At 44.5% G+C, this 22,613-nt stretch overlaps 1 protein-coding gene across 5 annotated transcripts in view; it reads right to left on the bottom strand.

Moving 5' to 3' along the window:
* KCNIP1 (potassium voltage-gated channel interacting protein 1) overlaps window positions 1–22,613 on the bottom strand; it is a 383,467-nt gene that overhangs the window by 182,721 nt on the left and 178,133 nt on the right. The window contains exon 2 of one of the 5 annotated variants that reach the window (XM_016954180.3): window positions 8,250–8,376. The exons of the other annotated variants lie outside the window; for them this stretch is intronic. The gene's annotated coding sequence lies outside the window, so the exon portion shown is untranslated. The remainder of the gene's footprint in view (window positions 1–8,249; window positions 8,377–22,613) is intronic. 5 annotated transcript variants of the gene reach the window in all.

Raw genomic sequence — 22,613 nt, 5'->3', positions numbered from 1 at the left:
CAGCCTAGAAGAACATGGATTCTGGGTCAGTCTGCCTAGATGTAAATGATGGCCCAGTGCTACCTTGGAGAAGTTACTTTGCCTTTCTGGGCCTCAGTTTTCCTTATCCATGAAATGGGAATAATGATAGTTCTGACCTTCTGAAGTGGCTATGAAAATTAATATTGGTCAAGTGGTTGAAAAGTAGTAAGGGTGTTATTTAAGGATATGATGAATAAATAAACAAGAACCAGGAATACACAGGTTTCGACACAGGGGTACAGGTCACATGATCTCCAGGCATCCTTCCCTGTTCAGGATTTTATGATTCGACAGAGGTGTCCCTCATGGGGCAGTTATGAGGATTATCCAGAAAATGCCTGTGGTGTCTGGCCCAGAGTCTAGGTCCCGGGAGGAGGTGCTGCTGGGGTTACGATTTTCCCCTCCTCTCTCCCCCAGGCACGGGCCGCAGCTTGCTGCTGAAGCCTGAGGCCTCTGCATAGCCTTGGGAGGAATTCCCTGCATATCAAGCAGCTGGGAGCTGAGGGTGATGTCATTCTTTGGGAGCCCTCCAAGGCTGGCTGCTGGGGTCCTGCGGGAGAGGAGGGCTGAGTCTCAGGGAGTCTAAGCGCTGGGCCCCACTCATCGTCAGCGTCAGCTGGCCTGGACAGCTCCTGACTGCCTTTCTGGGCCACGCTATCTCCTCCTACAGTTCCTGCCCTGCAGCACTGCTGAACTTGGGAAGCATCAATCGGAGCCTGTCAGTCCTGCGTAAGCCCTTCTAGTGGCCTCCAGTTGCACTCAGGATAGAATCCACTTCCTTCGCTGGCCCCAAAGGCCCTGCGCGGTCTAGCCCTTGCCTTTCCTACCACCCTCCCTTTCATTTCCTGCATTTCCTGTGGTCCAACCACAACCACCCTCATTCCCCTTCTCCCTGACTGGTCTGGAGCAGCCTTCCATCTTCCCCCTACCTGTTATGGAAGCCCGAACACAAACGCCACCTCCTTAGACAGTCTTCAAGGATTTCTGAATTTAAAGCAGCCCCTCACTCCTCCACACTCCCCTCCTCGTGGCCTCCTGCTTTCTTTCCTTTGGATCCCTTCTCGTTTCTCCAAATGACCTTACTGATCTGTTTACTTGGTCATTGTCTGACCCATGCCCACTGTCAGAGCAGCGGATCATGAATTCCATGAAAACGCAAACTGGTTCTGCTGTTTGGGTCAGCTCTTTATTCCCCAGCTCCCAGCCCTGTGCCTGGCCACAGACTCGCAACAAACATGTGTGGCCTCAGTGTGTGAATAAATGAGTTCATTTATTTCAGACGCCAAGAGATGCGGCCTGGTCCTCCCAGGGCCCAGTGCTGTGTTGAGAGACCTTCTGTGACAAATGGCTGTAATTTTTATAACTTCATGAAGACTGGGTAAAGGCAGCGTCCTCGATCTACGCAGTAGGGGACTGGGCCTCCCTCCAGCCCATCGTGAACATCGGCATGAACACACACACACACACACATTCTCTCTCACACTCACACACACATACACACACAACACACGCTCACACACTCAAACACATACACACAGACACACATGCACACTCACGTTCATACGTGTACTCATACATACACACACTCAAACACACTCACACTCATACACATTCATATACACACACTAACACTCAAACACACAGTCTCACACATGCACTAACACGTACACTCAAACATCACATACATTCACACACATACTTGAACATACACTCACATTCATACACCTACACATACACACACACGCATATACACACTCAAACACACGCACTCATACACAGTCGCACACCACACACGTGCACACACACATACACACTCTCATCCACACTCTCACAACCACTCACATTCACTCAAGCACACACACACATGCACACACACACACACACAGCCACCTTGGCAAGAACAAATGCTACTGTGTGGTGAAGGAAAGAGAATGACATTTGCTTTCAGACTCATCTGGATTCCAAAGCTGGGGAAGCCCTGGCCCAGGACTGTCAAGAAAGGTGTGGGCAACACAGAACCTGGGAGAAGGGGGCTCTGGTCTGCATAGCTGTCACTCCATGGGGGTGCATTTACCCTGCACGTTTGCAACAGTTGCCCATGTGCCTTCAGTGTTCCACTCTGGGAGGGGGCTGGCAATGAACCGTAGGTCAGATGTGGTATGTTCCCTCACCACAGACTCAGATAATAACGTAATCTTAGAAGTGGTGAGGGTTATACAGATAAATGGAGAAAGCATTGCAGGAACCTAGGCAAAGGAACATTGCAGTACATTCCAGGGTGAGATCAGCCAAAGCCCCAGAGAGGCTCTCACCATTGAGCTGGACCCTGAAGTATGAGTACATGTCTTGCTAAAAGACAAGAAGGAGAAAACACAAGTAGGGAAGAACACAAAAAAGGCATAAAAGTGTAAAAGTGCACGGAGTGAGTGAGTGTGGCTGTACCCAGACTTAAACTTTAGGAAGCTTACATTGGCACAGTGTGGAGACAGATTGGAAGAACACATACTGAAAGAAGGTAATGAGATGAGGGGGCTGTTGAGAAAGGTTAAGCCCTGTTCCAAAGAAATTAAAGGATGAGCTTAAGAGTTAGTTACTTATGAAGTAGACTCACAGTTCTTGGTGGCCAATTTGCCATAGTATTGAGTGAAGGGTAGGAGTTGCAGATTAAACTCTATCATCATTGCCATCACCACTATCACCATCACCACCATTATCATCAACCTTGTCATCACCATTATTGTCATCACCATCAGCATCATCACCAGTACTGTCATTATCATCATCACTGTTACCATCATTGTCATCACCATCATCATCACCAGTATTGTCATTGTTATCATCACTGTTACAATCATTGTCATCACCATCATCATCACCAGTATTGTCATTGTCATCATCACTGTTACCATCATTGTCATCACCATCATCATCACCATCATTGTCATCACCATCATCACCATCATCATCATTGCCATCATCATCACCATCATCATCACCATCATTGTCATCACCATCATCATCATCACCATCATCATCATTGCCATCATCATCACCATCATCATCATCATCGTCATTCCTGTTAACATTCACTGGACTATGAATCAGGCACTTTTAGAGGGATTGTTTTGGGAGGAATTCTCAGATCAATAAGAGATTCTGCAAGCCTTAAAACCACCCAGTTTCTTATCTAACAGTCTTTCCTAAACTTCCTTTCCTAGATAAACTTTTTTCTGTTCTAGAACCAAGTGTGTTTCTGCTTGGTCTTCTTTATGGTCCTCTTGAGGGGTACAGTTACGTCAATAAATTTTGCACCTCCCAGGCTGGATACAACAGCCAACTGCCCAGTCAACTTCCCAGCTCTGGGGCCTGTTCCACGGCTGTGATCCAACAATTTGAGGGGCAGCTGGATTCTAGGCACTTGCTACTTCTTTCTTAATGCCTCCACGACAGTCCAATGCTCCTACAAGCTCCATGAGACAGAAACTATATCTTTTTTATTCACCGATGTATACCCAAAGTGGTAGGCACATAGTGGACTTTCAGCAAATATTTGTTGAATAAATCTTACTTTCTCTATAATCCACATTTAAATGTTCATTGACAGCATACAAATATCTGTGACAGTCGTGAATTCTACCCAAAAAATGAATTATTACTCCTCCAAGTTCCTTCTATTTCTGTGGTCACACATAATTTGAAAACACCGAGTCAAATAAAATTAAATAGGCTTCTTCATTGCAGGATTTCTTAGAGCCTTTAATGTCTAATATACTTCGTGAGTTTCCAAGAGAAGTTTCAAGCATATAATATTTCTTAAGCATATTTCAACATAAAGGATTTTTCATGATCTAGTGTTTCAAGGAACATACTTTCAGAAACACTGTTAATGAGTTAAATCAAGTGTTCAATGGTTTCATCAACAGTAAACCTGCTATCATCATCCCAGATTTCCTTAATTATACTATTAATCTGGTTAAGAGACAGATGATAATTTTATCAATTAGTTGCATAAATGCCAGTTCCTTAAAACAGAGGAGGGGGGTTGAGGGATGGTGAATTACCTGTTGGGTACAATGTACACTATATGGATGATGGGTACACTAAAAGCCATGGCTTCATCACTGTGCAATACTTCCATATAACGAAACTGCACTTGCACCCTCAGAATCCATATTTTAAAAAAACGAAGGAGGTTTTCTCAGCCAAGAGCATTATCATGGCCTAGGATTGGAACTAACTTCTCTTTGCTTTAAAAAGAACTTAGGAATTTAATCCTTGAAACTCTGGATGAAAGTTTAGGTTAACCAAAGCTCATGCATAGCATATGCTTTTTCAGCCCAGGTGAGATTTTTTTTCATTAGAGTAAATATAGCTTCTTATGAGAGGATCCCAGGCTCCAGTGGACATGGAGTGAAGGCAGAAGAGCTTACTTTTGGGTGTTCAGAAGCCAAGCAGAGACCCCCATCCCTCACAGTGACCGTGAGGTCCCTAGTGCACTACTTGGCTTCTCCAGCCGCAGCCCCCATGCTACAGGTACCAGCATCAGGGTTCTCCCATCTAAAGAGGTTCAGGATGGCTTTAGCTGAGGGCAAACATGAATTCAGTGACTCAGAAAGCAGGGTGCTAGTGAATAGGTCCACTGCCTTTAAATAATTAGTTATAAAAGAATTAATTATACACTGATGAGTCTCCTGGCCTCTGAGGTTAACCACAAAATATGCTTAGAAACCCAGTAGGTAAAACCCAGGCCCTACCAAGTGGGAAGAGGTCCCAACATAAAACTTGAACCTCAAAGAGCTAGACCTTTAATATAAAGGTGAATGAGAAGTGAACTAACACAGAAAACCTGTCTGTCCTGACTTTGGTACTAGGAAGGTGGTTGCAGAAGGAAGGAGCCTCATTTTCTTCAAGAATTTGTAACCATATGTGAGCTCTCACATGGGTTTGTGGTCTGAAAAACCTCAAATGAAAATTTTAATTGAAAATGAACTTGGGTTGTTACCTCTCTTGAATTATTAAAAGGTGCAAACACAGTACTTTCCGGAGAAGTGAAATTTTAATTCATTCCTCTAATAATTATCAAGGATAAAGTTCTAAAGAATATTCACTGTCAACAATTGTAAAACACACAAGAAAACAAGGTACTGTGAGATAAGGCTTGCAGGAAAAAGAGATAGCAGAATCTGATTATTAAAGCTTCCGATATTAGAATTTTTATTAGCACAGAAAATGAGATGGCAAAATTTGTATGCTTAATGAAATAAAAGAAGTTTGAAAATTTCAGCAAGTAATAAGACACTATAAAAATGTCTTAGCAGATTTGAAAAATAACCATATAGAGCATCTAGAAATGAAAAATATATTAGTTCAAAATTTTAAGTCAGAAATGCAAATCAAAACCACAATGAGATATCATCTCACACCAGTTAGAATGGCTACTATTAAAAAGTCAAAAAATAACAGATGCTGGCGAGGTTGTACAGAAAAAGGAGCGATGTTATACTGTTGGTGGGAGTGTAAATTAGTTCAAACATTGTGGAAGACAGTGTGGAGATTTCTCAAAAACCTAGAGACAGAAATACTATTCGACCCAGAAATCCCACTACTGGGTATATACCTAAAAGAATGGAAATTATTCTATTATAAAGACAGCTGCACGCGTATGTTCATTGTAGCACTATTCACAATAGCAGAGATATGGAATCAACCTAAATGTCCATCAGCAATAGACAGGATAAAGAAAATGAGGTATATATACACCATGAAATGCTATGCAGCCATTAAAAAGGGGATTATGTCCTTTGCAGGAACATGGATGGAGCTGGAGGCCATTATCCTTAGCAAACTAACACAGGAGCAGAAAACTGAATACCACATGTTCTCACTTATAAGTGTGAGCTAAATGATGAGAACACAAGGACACATACATGGGAACAATGCACACTGGGGCCCACCAGAGGGTGGGAGGAGGGAGAGGATCAGGAAAAATAACTAATGGGTACTAAGTTAATACGTAGATGATGAAATAATCTGTTCAACAAACCCTCATGACACATATTTACCTATGCAACAAACCTGCACATCCTGCACATGTACCCCTAAACTTAAAAGTTAAAAAAAAGGAAATTTTAAGTCACAATGGACAGATATAGATGGAGCAAAGAACTAAGGAGACAATTAGTAAACTCTTAGATAGTTATAAATAAAACAAGCTAGAGAGACAAAGATGGAAATAATGGAAGACGATGATAAGATGTGGAAGAACAATTCCAGAAGATGAAAGTAACATCACAACCTGTGACGGAGAAATATTAAAAGTAGTCAGAGAGAAAAGTTAGACCATCTACAAATAAATAGCAATTAGGCTAACATCTGTCTTCTCAACAATAACAATGAAAGCCAGAGGCAGAGGAATGATATTTTCCATGTGTCAAGAGGAAACAATTGACCAACTGTAAATGAATACCTAGTGAAATTACATTTCAAGAATGAGAGCAAACAAATTTTTTATGTTTGAATAAATAAAACAGGTCCTCACAGAGGAAATTCTAAAAGATGTGGCTTAGTCAGAAGGAAAATTAGCACAGATAGAAAGTCAAGAGATTCAAAAAGGAATACAAAGCAAATATGTGATTAACTCTAAATTAATATTTATGTGCGAGTGACTCTAAATATTGCTGTATATATTAATAATAATGATGTCTAATTTGTTGACTTAAAAATAACAAGATAAGGTATTGCTTCCAGGTAAGATGTAGTAGATTGTGGCAGGCTGACTCCCCTACTGCAACAACTATTAAGAAAAAAAAAGAAAAGCTGCAAAAATAGAAAATATGAAGACATCAGAAAGCTGTGGAAATGAGGACAAAGTGGGTCCTATGTAGGCTGATAACTCCTGACAGTTTTCTTCCCTGTGGGCAACTGCTGATTCTGGACGTGGGTTGAGGACTGGCATTGGCCCAAGCAGAGGTTGTCTACTGGAGAAAGCAGAAACCAAGCAGCACTTTTGGCAGTTGTGCAGGGCTGGCATGATGGATTGGAAACAAGAGAAGCCTGAAATATAAGAAGCCAAGTGACTGTTGGCTTTAACACATAGGACACTGCTAAGTGCTCTATGCAGGTCAGGTGGCTGGGAAATGAGGATGGAAGGTTGGAATGAAATTTCTGCTAAACTCACGGGACTTAGGAGACAACATTCCATGAGAGAGAGAAAGGGCCTGACATAAATCCCTGTTTTTCCCCTTAAGATATTTGCCAGATTTTGAAGACAGCCAGAAAAGCTCAAAACTTCTAAAGAGCAGGACTGAATCTCTTCAGGCTTTTAGGGCTGAGGAGACAGAGACTAGCTAGGCTCCCAGCCAAAGCCATGAAGACCACACAAGGAAATGGGAAAAGCCAGAGGTGGTCGATTCAGTCTTTCTCAAACTGCAATCCTCTTAAATTTCTGACTAGACTGAGGTCATCAGCCTTTCACCCTGACTCTCCAACAGAGGAAAGGGGGAAGCTGCTTTGGTGGAATGTATCAGCTGAAACCTCCACAGTTCTTTTACATACAATGTCCAGCTTATGGTCAAAATTATGAGGCATGTGAAAAAGCAAGGAGAGAAAAGAAAAGAAGCAAAGCAAAGAGAAAAAGAAAGCTAACAATAAAAACAGATCCATAGATGACCCAGCTATTGTATTCATCAGACAGGACTTTGACTATGGTTATTCTGTTAAAGAGAATAGAGAAAAAGATGGGCAAAATGAACAAAAACATATAGCCTTCTCAAATCTAGTATCTGTTAATAGTTACTTGGAATCAATAAAATAGTACAAACTTACTATATGGGTTTACAGCAGACTGGACATAGCAGACTATAGGGTCAGTGACTTAAAGACAGAACAATAGGTAAAATTCCAATTAAAACCAGAGAGAAAAGAGAAAGGAACATTAAAAGACAACAGTATGAGTATCACATGGGGCATTATCAAAGGTCTAACATACACATAATTGGAGTCCCAGAAGGCAAGAAGAGAAACGGGGCAGAAGCAAAATTTGGAAAGACAATGATCAAGAGTTTCCAAAAATTGATGAGAGAAACCAACTCATTGATTCAAGAAGCCCAGCAAGCCCTCCAAAAAGTTAAACACAAAGAAAATCATAACTACACATATCATAGTCAAAATGCTGAAAACAAAGGTAAAGAGAAGTTCTCAAAAGCAGTAACAAAGAAAAAAGACATTACCTTCAAGGAAGCACCAATAAGGTGGATTTTTCAACAAACACTGATGGACTCTAGAAAAGTCTTTAAAATGCTGAAGTAAGAGGAAAAGAACACTGCCACTCTTGTGTTATATACACAGCAAAAAATCCTGCAAAAATGAAGCAAAATAAAGACATTTTCAGACACACAAATGCTGAAAATCAGCAAAAATTTAGTGCCATCACACTGACACTAAAGGACATACCAAATAAGAATCTTCAGGCTGAAGGAAAATTATTCAATCCAGAAACACAAAATTGCAAGAAGGAATGAAAAACACTACAAAGGAGAGATATTTGGGTTAGTATAAAAGAATATTGGCTGTTTAAAATGACAATATTAATAATGTCTTATCAGATTTATAACTATGTAGAAGTAAAATGTTTAACAACAGCACAAAAAGAAGTGGGTACAGGAGTTTAACTGTTGTAAAGTTCTTGCATTGTTCAGGAAGAAGTAAAAGTCTTAACTTAAAAATAGACTATAATAAGCTAAATATATATATTAAAACTTCTAGGGTAACCACTGCACAATAATTCAGGAATGTGAAACAAGAAACCAATATAAGGAAAAAAATACAATAATAAAACTATTTACTTAATTTTTAAAAAGGAATGAAGAAATAAAGGAAGAAAGAAGAGATAGTACAAATAGAAAAACAAATAGGAAGGTGCTAAAAATAAACCCAACAGTGTCTGTAAGTATAGTAAATATAAATGACTAAAAGTAACAAGATAGAACTAAAATGATGAACAGTAGCCTATGCATCAGGAAGGAGGTAACCAGAGTCCAAACACTGAAAAGCTATTATTGTTCAGGAGTTAAATGAAGTATCAATGAGATCTAGACATTTAGTAGGTACATGTTAACATGTAATAGTACATGTTAAAATATCAAGGGTAACCATTAAATGATTCAACTTAGTAAGCTTTCTATTCTGAACTACTTTAGAAATTCTTGTCAGTTATTTTATTATTATTATTATTTTTATTTTTAGTAGAAATTCGGTTTCCGCCATGATGATTAGGCTGGTCTAGAACTCCTGACCTCAGGTGATTCGCCGGCCTCGGCCTCCCAAAGTGCTGGTATTACAGGTGTGAGCCACCACGCCTGGCCTCTTGTCGGTTATCTTGAATTTGACAACTAAGTGTCATTATTCAATTCTCTGAGGTTACAAGGTTTGATAGAGAAGTAAAAATCTTCATAACACAAAAATATTTACTAATGAGCCGGTCACTTAAACGTTTTATGCACGCTTAAGTTTTACCTCCCATTAACGCTGGTTTCTAGCCTTACTCATTTAACCTAGATCTATTGGTTTCCTTCAGCTTGTTGGTTGTTGTAAATGTCTGATGATGTAATGGAAATTCAAAGGAAATTGATGAAGAGGAAAAGTGCAAATCTTTAAACAGATTCAGGATTTCATAAAAATAGCAAAAGTATTGTTGGATAACTTTTCCATTCACATTTAACTACAGGCAAATGAGAAACTGGCAGAGTTAAACTAGTTAGCAACCGAAGAAGAGAAAAGCGACAAAGTTGTCAGGTGCTTCAAAGGAGAAAAATGTTATCTTCTAACGATTGGAAGAGGCCTATGGGAAAATGGATAAAGCTTAGAAATATTTGCCCCAAATGACCCTCTTTATTTATTGTGCTGTGAAAGTCAAACAAAATCAAAACTGTTAGACTGTGCTAAGATAGGATTTTGTCTAAAAAATGTGCCATGCCTCCCCCAAAGTCAACACTTGGTAATTCCTATTTTTAATGGAAAAAATTAACTCATTTGACACTAAAACCTACATTTTGTTACCAGACAATAAAAAAGACTTATTTTTGTGCTTTCAATTTTATTTTTTCAAGATTTGGCCCTACTCCAACCTTTTTCCTTCACTATCACAGTAAATAGTCAACATTTGTTTTAAGAAGTTTCTCTTTAAGTGGTATTTGTACTGGTACCAATTATTCTTAGAAAAATGAGGACTGTCTGTGTCTACTTTCTTTTACCTGATAAACATCTTTCTGTGTAGTATTTACATAGGTGTGAATGCTCATGTCCCCCAGTATTCATAGGTTGAAACTTAATACTCATTGCAGTGGTGTTGAGAGGTGGAGCATCTGCGGGGTGATTAGGTCACGAAGGCAGGGCCCTCATGAATGGGATCAGTGCCCTTACAAAAGAGGCCTAACAGAGCTTCTTTGTCCCTTCTTCTATGTGAGGACATAGCTAGAAGGCACCATCTATGAAGAACTGGCCCTCACCAGACATTGAATTTGCTTGTGCACTGACCTTGGACTTTGCAATACATTTCCGTTATTTATAAATTATAGTAAATTACAGTAGTCCCCCCAATCAGCAGTTTCACTTCCCGTAGTTTCAGTTACCCATGGCCACTTGCAGTTTGAAAATAAGTAAGTACAATACAATAAGATATTTTGAGCGAGTGAACGAGAGAGATGCCACATTCACATAACTTTTATTATACTATATTGTGGTAATTGTTCTATTTTATTATTAGTTATTGTTGTTAATCTCCTACCATGCCTAATTTATAAATTAACCTTTATCATAGGTATGTAAGTATAGGAAAAACATAGTACATATAGGGTTTGGCACTATCTGTGATTTCAGGTGCCAACGGGGGGTCTTGGAATATATCCCCTGTGGATAAGGGGAGACTACTTTACCCAATCTAAGGTATTCTATTATAGCAACCTGAATGGACTAAGATAGTATGTGTGTCCTATTTTCTTTTCCATGCAGGGTTGAGTCTCAACACTTTCTGTTTCTGACAATTACTGTGAGCCAGGCACTTTGATAAGTGTATATCTCATGTAATCTTTGTAGCAACTCTATGGGACATTTTAGATTTAAAAGCTGAGGTCTAGAGAGTTCAAGTGATGAACCTGCCCAGTGCCACACGGGGAGTTTATGACTCAATCCATATCTCCACCTGAGGTGTGTCTGACTTCCAAACCAAGCTGTTAATTTTGATGCTACACTTTCCAATCCATCTTTCTCTCTCCAGGGGGTCACGACGTGGCCTGCCACATAGTAGGTGCTTAGTAAATGTTGGCAGATCTGAATTGTTGCTTAAGTCAGGTCCTCAGTTCAGTGTGACATGGCTGAATAAATATTATTACTATTGTTCAGTTTGACTTTTGGGCGTATGGCTAGGAGCCCGGGTGCAATAAATCTGTAGATGGAGATACCTCTTTAGAATGGGATCTGGCAGTGAGCATTTTCCCCATCTTGCTCTGTAGATGATATTACTACGATGGGAGAACTGGAAGAGAACCAGTAGTAGATCTCAAGCTTCTAAAATGTGCCAGGCATTATCTGGCATGTTTTCAATTTGTTATCTGGATCTCCTAAGAACTCTGCTAGGTAGGTGTTATCGCATTTTTGTAGATGTGCAAATGGACCTCAGAGAGGTGCAGAGGCTTGCCAAGCTTCAGCCTGTACATGGCAGAACCTGGGTTCAGACTGTCTGACTGCAAACCTCTTTCCCTCTTCACAACATTATTTTATCATTATGTCTTGGAGCATCCAAACTAGGTCAGAAGGTGGGTGGGTGGGTCATGGATGGGAGTTTGCTTTGTGGTTCTGCCACTGCTCTGAGAAGAAGATGACAAAGTACTCAGTCACCTGGGTGGCTGGAGTATGCAGCCTCAGGAAAAGAGCTTGCTGGTGACAAGTGTTGAACAGACCAGCCCACATTTCTGGGGCAAGGCTGGGAGCATCATTCATTCAGCTGAGAAAGATAAATCCCTGTCAGTGGGATTAATGGAGCTGGTAGCACTCACTGTTTGGGACCAGCTAAAAGCTGATTATGAGTTCAGATAGACACTTCACAGTCAGAAGGACTGAGAAATGATTGGGGCAGACTCCAGGGGGTGACGGTGAGAAATGACCAGTCCAAAAGGAATGCTTCAGGCCTAGCACAAAGGACAGACAGATGGCTATGGATCATATGGAACACTGGGTCACTTGCAATGAAGAATCAGATGCAGCTGTATGGAAGGGACCTCAGAGGTCATCCTTTTCCCACCCCTACCATTGGCCCATTTTATAGATGGGAAACCAAGGCTCAGAGAGGGGAAGGGCCTTGTCCAAAGTCACACAGCCAAGATTATCAAGCTCATACTTCATAGCTGGAGAAACTGAAGTTTGGAAACTGTGAGATCTGAACTTGCCTAAGATCACATATGAGATTGTCTATCTCTATATCCCCATTCTATAGATGAGATCACTGAGGCAGAGAGAGGGCTCAGAGAGGGCACATTTCATATCCAGTGCAGAAATGGCACACTGGGCAGCCTTAGATCTGTTAGCCTCCACCTACCTTTTGGTGTGGCCACTAAGACCTTCTCTACCAGGGGCAGTGGGAAGTGTCTGAGGTTCTTCTTCTACCGGCCGCACACTATCCTATGGCCTACTGGTGTTTTGGGGACCTCACCTTCTGCAGTTGAAGGCAAGTTGGTTTGGAAGAAAAAGCCACTGTGATGCAACCATTATGGCAGGAGTGGGACCATGGTAAGCCCGCTGGAGTTTCTGATATTTCAGATGCCTCAGACATGGGCCACAGTGCATCCTGCATTACTGAGGATGGGCTGCCCAGTCTTCTCAGTCATTACTCATAGCATTGTGGTCAGGGAAGGGCAGGTCTTCATCACATGGTGGGCTTGTGAATTTCCACCTGTTACCTGAGAAGCACCATGCTCTCCAGTGTAATTGTGGATAAATTATTGTCCCCAAGATCCACATAGCAGGGCTGGGCAACAGCTGTTGGTGCAATAACTCATCACGAGGCTCATTGTCTGACAACCCCAGGGCTGTAAGTATGCTGGGCTCTAGCAGCCTGCTTACTGTGCCTCAACATAGCTTTTGAGACTTTTGCAGGGTGGAGTGAGGAGTGGCACTGGGGGCAGGCACTCTATCCAAGAAGCCTAGCAGCTGCTGTCCCTACAGGACGTAGGCTTTGAGGGAGCCATGCCCCCAGGAAAGCTCCTGAGTCTGTTTCCTTGCCCTGAAATCTTGTTTGTCTCACATTTGAGTTGTGTGAGATGATTTCCCTGGAATCTAGAAGGAAAGCAGCTTATACTGGGAGCCTTACTTTACATCAGAAGAACCCAGACCCAGGCAGTGAAAGTGCACTGGTCAGATCCACACAGCAGGCAAGTGGAGCTGCTGAGACCCGCACGCAGGTTGAAAGATCGTTCCTTTATTATTATTATTTAAAAAATCTTTTCTCATTTCAGTGTGGGCATGCAGGCACTGGAAAGGATACATTTTTATTTACCCTGAGTTCTTAATATTTGTGACCTTGAGAACACAGAGAGCTGGGCTTAAAAGACACATTTAAACTTCTAGCAATTTTTGGGCCATAACCAAAGAACCTATTCCCCCCAATTCAGCCCCTCACTTCCCCCAGGTACTTCTTGACATTTGTCCTTAACAACTTGTTGAGCGCCTATCCTGTACCAGGCCTGAGTTCCAGGTGCTAGAGACAATGGTGAACAGGCAGGCCAGGTCCCTGCTCTTCGGGGGCTTGAAGTCTAGTGAGGACAACGGATAACAGGCCAGCAGCACGTTCACAAGATACTTTAGGTTGGGATGAGCGCTATGGGGAAAATAAAACAGGGTGATGAGATGCAAGACCCTTGATGTGGACAGGGGCTTCTTCAGGCAGAACGGCCAGGAAGGCCTTTCTGAGGAGCAGGCACATTTGCTGAGATCCGGATGCCCAAAAATTGCAACCCACGGGCAGGTCTGGGGGTTGAAAGCAGGAAAAAGCTTGGTGTTGCAAAAGTGCAAGGAAGCCACAGCCAGTGGTGAAAGATGGGAGGTCAGCAGGGTCAGAGCAGGTGCGGCCTTGAAGTCTGTGGTTGGGAGTGTGGATTTCACTCCAAGGACCAGAGGAAATGTCCCAGTTTCATGCTGGGGAATGAAAACAAGAGTGTTTCCCTTCAGGCTTATTAAAACCTGAAGTAAAACCAGGAAGTGACAACCTGCCATATGAATTAATAGTGACTTGTAGGAGGCAAATTTGCTGGCAATGAGGCAATCCTGAAATGTGTGCAATAGTGTAGACTAGAGATGAGGTTGGCTTGGGCTAGTGAGAAAACAGGAGGTGATGCGACGTGGACGAAATGAGACAGATTCTGGAGGCCATGATCGTAGGACCTGCAGGTTGCATATGGATGGTCTTTAAAGCCAAGAGAATGAATGACACCCCAGAAGGAGGAATAGAAAGCCAGCCCAGAGCCCTGGGGCTAGCAGCAGTTCAGGGAGTGTCAGTGGAGGAAAATCTCATAAAGAAGGCTGGCTGAGAAGGAGTGGCCAGAAATGGACTCATTGAATAATATTGGTTCAATTAATGAATGACTGCAGGCACACAGGCCTTTGGCACTTAGAGGAACATATGACAAATGATTTCTCTAAGTGCCAAAGACCTGTGTGCCTTTGGTGAACCACAGGATTCCTCTTTGCTGGAGCATTGAGCATCCTGTGGTCATCTCTTCAAGATGGACAGTCCATAAACTGAGAGTTTTGGGGGCAGCATCTGGGTCTCATTATGCATCCCCAGGCCAAGGACACAGCTGGTGCAAGGGAGGAGTCTGGAATAAGGACTGAGAATGGGTAAGAATGGAGGTGGGGAAGAAGGAGGAGGAATAACTGTGTGTGTGGACAGACAGACCCTCTTGTGACCCTCAGCCCAACAGGGTCCAAAATCAAGGCCACAAGCCTGGTGTGATGAGAAGAACAGGAGCTGGCAAGACTGTGGGGAAGAAACTGGTCATAGGGAGGCTTCCTACTCACCACCCCATTGGAAAGGGGGTTTGGAATAACAGTAGTAATAGAATATTTACCATCCATTGTGTTTCTGCTTTGTCAGGCCATGTGGGGCTGACAAAATCACCCCTGTTTAATTATTAGCCCAGCTTTCTGATGGCATGTGCCTCAGAGCAGTTGTGAGAAGGACACTTCTACTTGAGAACATGCCTTGGAAGTTCAAGCACGTGTACTCAGTAGCCTCTCTGCCTATACTGGAGAGGGCATGAGGATAGTCATTAAGGGCTCTAGGCTTAGCTCTGGCTGTGAAACCTTCTCAGAGCCTCAGTTTTCTCATCTTTAAAATGGGAAAAGCTGTAGTAGCTTCCTCCCAGGGCTCTCTGAAGAACTGAGATTTCACATGTAGAGGGATTAGCACTGAGCTGAACTCATCAGTGTTCATTACTCCTGCTTTAAGTGCCTGAAGGGAAATTGTGCCAGGTCTGTGGCCAGACGGGACAGCTGCTTCATTCAGGGTCTCAGCTGGACACAATGGCACCCTCAGATTGGGGAATTGGAAGGCCGTGTAACAAAAGGACTGTGTACAGTGGTGTAGGGAGAGAGTGGGAAAGCACACGAAGAGGGCAGTGCCCTGGGACAGAAGCAGTGGGTGCCCTCAGCACCCCAATTTGATGAATGAGGGAAACCATCAACAAAAGGCCGAGCAAAGAAAGCTATGGAAGAGAGCCATGCCCTGTAACCCTCAGGGAGGGAGCCTGGGAGTTGACACCTCGTGTCACTCTCCTCCTGCCCGCAGTCTCCGCCTGTGTCATGAACAGCTGAAGTCGGAAGGCAGGGGCCTCATTCACAGAGTCCTCCCAGGTCAGCCTCCCCAGCCAACAGTGGAGAGGGGGTCCTGAGGACAAACAGAACAACCAGGGCAAGGGTTTGTACAAGGAACAAAGGGGGTGAGGAGGCATTTACTCCTGCCTGTATGACAGGTGGAGAAACTGAGGCTCAGTGGTGACATCACTTGCCTAGAATCACAGACCTTGGCTGCCTGACTCCCAAGTCCATGCCCTTAACTGTTGCTCCACATGGCTCCACTCATTCATACCCTGAGTTGAATGCTATTTTCCTCATTTTACAGTTAAAACAACATGTGCTTAGATGGGTAAGGTGACTTGTCCGAGGTCACACAATTGTCAAAGTTGGGATTGTAGGAACCAGGCCAGGGGACTCCACTGCCAGCTGCTTCTACTACTCAGCACAATCCTTTCTCAGCAGGAGAAGAGAAGGTTCTAGAAGCTACATTTAGATGGGAGCTGCTATCTCTCTGAGCCACCAACCTGAAGTGAGGTGGCCTGTGGCACAAGGACGGACCTGAGGGGGTGTCCCGGGAGAGTTGGTCGTGCTGGCAGAGGAACGAACCCTCGTTTCACTTTGCAAAGCCACATTCTGGTGAGATTGTGGAGCATAATCTCTCCTTCAGTAATAATTTTTCTGAGCAGAGCTACCCATGTTTGACTCTCCACTCCTTAATCCAGCAAGTCTAATGCCCAGGAGATGCATGCTTCCATCCTGCCTCCCTCCTTTCCTGCCCTCCCCCACTTTCAGCCGCTCTCCAGGCTTCTGAGTGGGTTTTCTTTGACTCTGTCCTCTGCTCTAGACAGAGAATACATAAGGCTGTTTGCCAAGGTCATTTTTAACTCCGGTGCACTGCAGGTGTGGGAGTGAGAGAGCGTTAAATCACAGAGAGGCAGCCCAGGGTAGCTCCGCTTTCCTTAATGTCTCTGCAGGTGTGTGGGGGCAGAGTGGGAGGACTGTAGACTCTTCCCTCCCCTCACTCCACCTGGGCTGGTAACAGGAATATGTTTGCCTTCCTTTGTTTCCTCTTTGGGGAGGGTGGAGCTAGAAAGAAAGAGTTGGAGAAGCAGAGAGGGATTTTAATGATGGGAGAGAACAGGTTCTGGCCACAGCCTGGGCAGAAAATGGTCAGCTGTTGGGGGAAGGTGGGACAAGGTTCTGCCTGTTTTCCAAAGTGGATATGTGGTCTTCTCCTCTAATAATAAGCCCATTCTACTGCTGGGAAAACTGAGGCCCAGGGAAAGCAAGGTCATGCACAAGGCTGCACAGGCAGTAGTAACTGGTGGAAGGATTGACAGCAAACCTACCTCTCCTGCCACAGGCTAATGCAAGGAGCGCCTAGTTTAAGGCCCAGGAGCCCTTGGTTTCAATCAGGGCTCTGCTCTAACTTGCTGTGTGACCCCGGTCAAGGCACTGCTGCTCTCTGGGTTTCGTCATCCCCATTGATGGCTTTGTTTTTATTAAATGCTTACCATGTGTGAGGCACTGGGGATACTACGGGGAACAAACAAAATCCTGCCTTTATGGAGTTGATATTCTGGCGGAGAAAGGGTTATGAGCTAAACTCATGACAACCATGTAGGTATTATCAATCCCATTTCACAGATGGCAAGACTGAGCTGCATCTCCACACTGGTGGTGCTGGAGGAGGCAGTTCCTCAGGCCCCTTTCCACTTGATGTTCTGGCTGAGACAGGCGGAGGGCAGTTCACACCGAGCTGCAGATCTTGGAGATTTGAAATCTTATTTATTTGGTCTGGAGATGAGCAATCAGAACTTTTTCCCTCAAAAGTAGATTTAACTTCTTAATTATGTTTGAGTTAGATTTACAATGATATTAATTCTCACTCCCTGAATAAACAAAGCAGGTGTTTGCTTAGGGAAAGACCTCTACAAGTGTGAGAAGCAAAGGGGGCTGGGATTTGAGAATTTCTGCAGGTTTTCAGAGGGTGATGATTCCTGAAGGGGAACAACTGGGGGTGGGGTGCTGGATTTACAAAGAGTTTGGGGCCAAGCAGGAGGGAGCCTCTGAGGGTGGTCCCCTCTCATCTTTTGTCTAGTCCCACATCAGCAGAAGTGGGAGCTCACTGCACACCTAGATATTGTTGTTTTTGGAGAAGCAAATAAATGTACACTCCCCAGTTCCCTGTCTCCTGGCTTCTGCTATTCTGCAGAAGCTGCTGGCCTTTGCTTGTGGCCTCAGGCTCAGGGTATTGACATTAAAGAAGGCTCAAGTCTTCCCTCCTTTTTCCTTCACCCAAGGGCACCCCGCTTGGTTCCACTGTCATTAAGTCAGATGTCAAGGAGAACATCCTTCCAGTGTGTCAGCTAGGGGAGTGGAGGACACGGCCTCCCTCCTAACGTCTCTGGGGACAGTGGATAATCTGACCTGTCAGTGGGGGTGAGGCACACTTGGAGATAGAGCCAGGCAGGCACTGCTGCCCCTGACCTCTCCTAGGTTGCAGAGACGGCGCTGGGACCCAGCCCCTGCTGTGCCCGCTGGCTGAGTCAGCTACAATAGGGTCTGCAGCCATGGGGAGGATTTAGCAGCTAATGAGAAATGAAAACTGGGAGAAAAACAAATGAAGCAGCTACTGCCTGTGGAGGAAACACGTTCATCAGACTCTGGGAAACCGAGGCAACCAGCACAGCCCGCTGCACACAGGAGGCAAGTCTCCCGGGCCTCAACTCTAGGCCAGGCAGTCAGTCTTGTCTGTAGCCTCTGTTAAAAAAAAAAAAAAAAAAAAAAAATCTATGCCGGGCATGGTATGGTAGCTCATGCTGGTAATCCCAGCACTTTGAGAGGCTCTGGTGGGAGGATCACTTGAGCCCAGGAGTTCAAGACCAGCCTGGGGAACATAATGAGACCCCCATTTCTACAAAAAATAAAAAAAAATAGCTGGGCATGGTGGTGCCTGCCTGTGGTCCCAGCTACTTGGGAGGTTGAGGTGGGGGGAATCACTTGAGCCCAGGAAATCAAGGTTGCAGTGAGCTGTGGTCACATCACTGCACTCCATCCTGGGCAACAGGTGCTTCTGTAGCTCTGCCACCTCCTTCTCCTTCTTCTCCTTCTCCTCCTTCTCCTCCTCCTCCTCCTCCTCCTCCTCCTCCCTCTCCTCCTTCTTTTTTTAAGGGTCTCACTCTGTTGCCCACGTTGGAGTATAGTGGTGCAATCGCTGCTTACCACAGCCTCCACCTACCCTGCTCAGGTGCTCCTTTCACCTCATTCTCCTGAGTAGCTGGCTCTGACACCTTACGTTCCTATAGGGACAAACCACAGACCAATGTAAACAGTAAGTTGAAACTAGAAACTGCACCAATCAGGAGCCACCAATGAACCTCTAATTAGGAACTTTCCATTCCAACCCATTAAAATGGTTGTCTTTGTCTTGCTTCTGCAACCTCTTTATAAAAGTATCCTGTTTGGCCCCTCCTAGAGGAGTGCTAGATGCTTGCTGTCTGTGCTATACCGTTTATGAATCGCTGAATGTTCAAATAAACTTTTAAAAGTTTAAATGTGCATACGTTTTTCCTTTATCACCTCTATGGGGACAGACTGGCTGCAAAGTGAGTCTGGGCACCTTCTGGTGCCAAACTGAATGAATGCATGAGAAACCACACAGGAATACATTTGAGGTTCTGGCCCAGTCAACCGCCCTCCCACTCCCGCTGCCCACTGGAACCATCTAGTTACCGTTTATCAGAGAAGTTGTGCTCATTTTGTGGATCAGGAGACGGGCATTTGGAGAGGGAATGTGACTTCCTGAGAATTGCAATCTAATAGAAGAAATCTGATCTTGGTTCACACAAGTCTTGAGATTCAAAGTCTGAGCATCTTCAGACCAGAGCTCTCACCTGAGCCACCTCATTTAGTGTTCACAGCAGCCTTCTGCTAACAGGTTTATTAGATCCCTTTTGAAGAGGCGGAAAATGAGGCTTAGCGGTGTTGAGTGACTGATCCAGTGACACACAGTAAGTAAATGACAGAGCATAGTTCCACGTGCTGGACCCTCCCAAGTTCCAGGCACTGTGCCACCTGCCCTCCTGTGAGGCGGTACAGCCCAGTGGTTAAGGCTCTTCAGCCTGGGGGCACCGTGGATCCTGGCATCATGGCCTCAAGCAAGTTACTCAGCTCTCTATATTAGTTTCCAGAGCTGAAGGATCAGGATAAAAACAGTACCCGCAGCGTAGGATTGCAGGATAGCACAACAACAATGCCGCGAATCAGAAATGCCTGTTAAACTTGGCTGGCATTAACCCTCCCTCCACTATGCCCAGGCGGGGAATATAGAGGTGAGGGAGGTGCTGGGGTGCCCCTCTGTGAGCTCTCTGTCTGAGTGTTCTCCTTGCTTATTATCCACCCCTCAACACACACACACACACTCAGTGACCCTTTCCCTGAGTCAGACTGCAGGCAGGGTGTTCCACGCTGACTGCCTCCAGAAAGCAGGGAACAAAGAAGATGCTGCTTGTCTCCTGAGTTTCTAAACAGACTTTTACAACTGCAGACAAAGACCTGCAGTTGTGAGAGAAAAGGTTTTCGATTTCCTGAGCTTGCAGAATTCCAAAAGCTTAGAGCTTTGAAGGACTCCTGGAAAGCACAACAGATCCGGAAGGCTACATGCTTGGTCAGAGAGACCTCCACCTCATTATTCCCTCCTCTGGCCTTTGCATAAAACTTCCTTGGACTGGGAGAGGAGGAAGAGGAGAAGGAGGAAGAGGAGGAGAGGATCAGAAAGAAAGGAAGACTGGGAGTTTGTTGCTTGTCACTGGAGAAGGGACTGTGAGGGACTGTGACCCTCCCCTCCAGCTGAGTGTCCAGGGCAGGGGGAGGCAGACACTCCCTCTGGTGGCATGGGGGGCAGGTCTAAGAGCAGAGGCAGCCACACAGCGTCGTGACCTGTGATCCATGGCACCACAATGGCTACAAGATATGTACAGGCCAATGGATCTGAGGCAGGGCCAGTTGACCCCATCCTAGAAAGACCAATATCTCCTCATGTCCAAGAGTGTTCCAGAAGTGTTAGAGAGAGAGAGAAAGAGAGAGCACATGCATGCGTGGTCTCAAAAAGTGTTGAGGTTCAGATGAAGAGAATACAAGAATACTCCTGGAGTCAGCATGGGCCTGTGATCTGAGACGAGGGGAGTCGAGGACATGTCAGTGGATGTCAACACAGAAAGAAGACTGAGGACCAAGGAACAAAAGCACCAGCAGAAACTGCCTGGCCTGGAAATGCAACCCCAGAGAGTAGGGAGGGGAACCTAAGTTGACCAAGATTCCATTTCTACCCCCTGGCAAGAATGGGGACTTGAAGTTGAAATTAAAGTGAGTTACAGAACAACAAAGAAAGCAACCTTTCTTGTATAGCCAAGTGTGTGGACTGAGTTTGCTGTAGGCTTTGAGCAAATGAAAAGTTTGAAAATGAAGTACTAATCTCTAGGATTTAGGTCAGCTTAAATCCTGGAACAAAGGAAATTTGAGGAAGGCTTTCTAGAGCCTTCCACATGGATCTCAGAGGTCATGGAGGAGTTGGCCGGATGGATAAGAGTAGTGGTGGTGAGGGTATTCCAGGCTGGAGAGCTGCCTATGCAAAGGTGTGGCAGTGAGAGAAGAAGTTGAGAGAGGCTGAGGCCAGGTCACTATGACAAATGGTGTGAGTTAGATCGGGAAGATGGGGGCAGGACTTGGATGTTTGTAGCTGGATTCTAGAGGATTCTAGAGGACAGGACAACTGCTTCAGGGGCCTACTTTCCTTTGCTGGGAAGGGTGGGGGTTAGGACAGGGGGTGGGGCATGAGGTGGGGAGGCTGGGACTCCTGCAGTGGCTCCCCCATTGTCAGCGCTCCCTGGGCTGAGTTACAGGTACAAACAGCAAACCACACTCCTATCATGCTGTACTGTAGGGGAAAGGAACAGATCCTGTTTCTTCAACAAAGCGAATTATCAAAGTGTCCTCATTAGGAGCAGGCTTGGCATAACAAAGAGTGCTAATTACGAGATTTGAAGCTCCAGGTACCTTAGGACTTAGGATATTACCAATGATGGGAATAATTGTTAGTGGTGGGCTTGCCCAGGGATGATTTGGTCTCATTATCTCATGCAATTGAAGTAGGCACTTCTGTCTTGTGTGATGTTTTGCTGGAGGCTTAAGGGTCCCTGGAACCTCACCACCTCATTGGTGGTCCTCAGACTACCAGCATCAGCAAAACTTAAGTGGAGAAGGGTATTGGAAATGCAGGATCCCAGGTCCCAGCCCCAAACTCCTGAATCAGAATTTGCATGCTAACAACATCCTTAGGTGATCTGTGTGCACAAGAGTTTCAAAGTACTGATGTAGAAGGCAGAGGTTTCCAAAGGCCCATCATCATAATAATTCCCCTCATTGATCCCCTAGTGTACCTGTTTGCTGCCACATCCTCAACTGATTCTCTTTATAGTCCAGAGCTCATGCTGCCTTCCCACATGGTCATACCTAAACCCACAAGCTTCAGGGGGTTTCAGTCAGGATTCTTGGTTGTAAACTACAGAATCTATTCTAGTTGGTTTATGCAGAGAAGGAATTTATTAGAAGATATTTGGCAGTGCAGAGAATCTCCAAGAGGGTCAAGGTATTAGGCTTGGAGGCCACCCTAGCTAGAACAATGTTTCAGCCCTACCATGGAGGCCTCTGCAGGAAAGACCCCACTATCTCCACTGCTCAACACAGGC

The sequence above is a fragment of the Pan troglodytes genome, chromosome 4, assembly GCF_028858775.2.
Source record: "Pan troglodytes isolate AG18354 chromosome 4, NHGRI_mPanTro3-v2.0_pri, whole genome shotgun sequence".
NCBI classification, from domain to species: domain Eukaryota; kingdom Metazoa; phylum Chordata; class Mammalia; order Primates; family Hominidae; genus Pan; species Pan troglodytes.
This window is presented reverse-complemented; position numbering and strand designations above follow the sequence as displayed.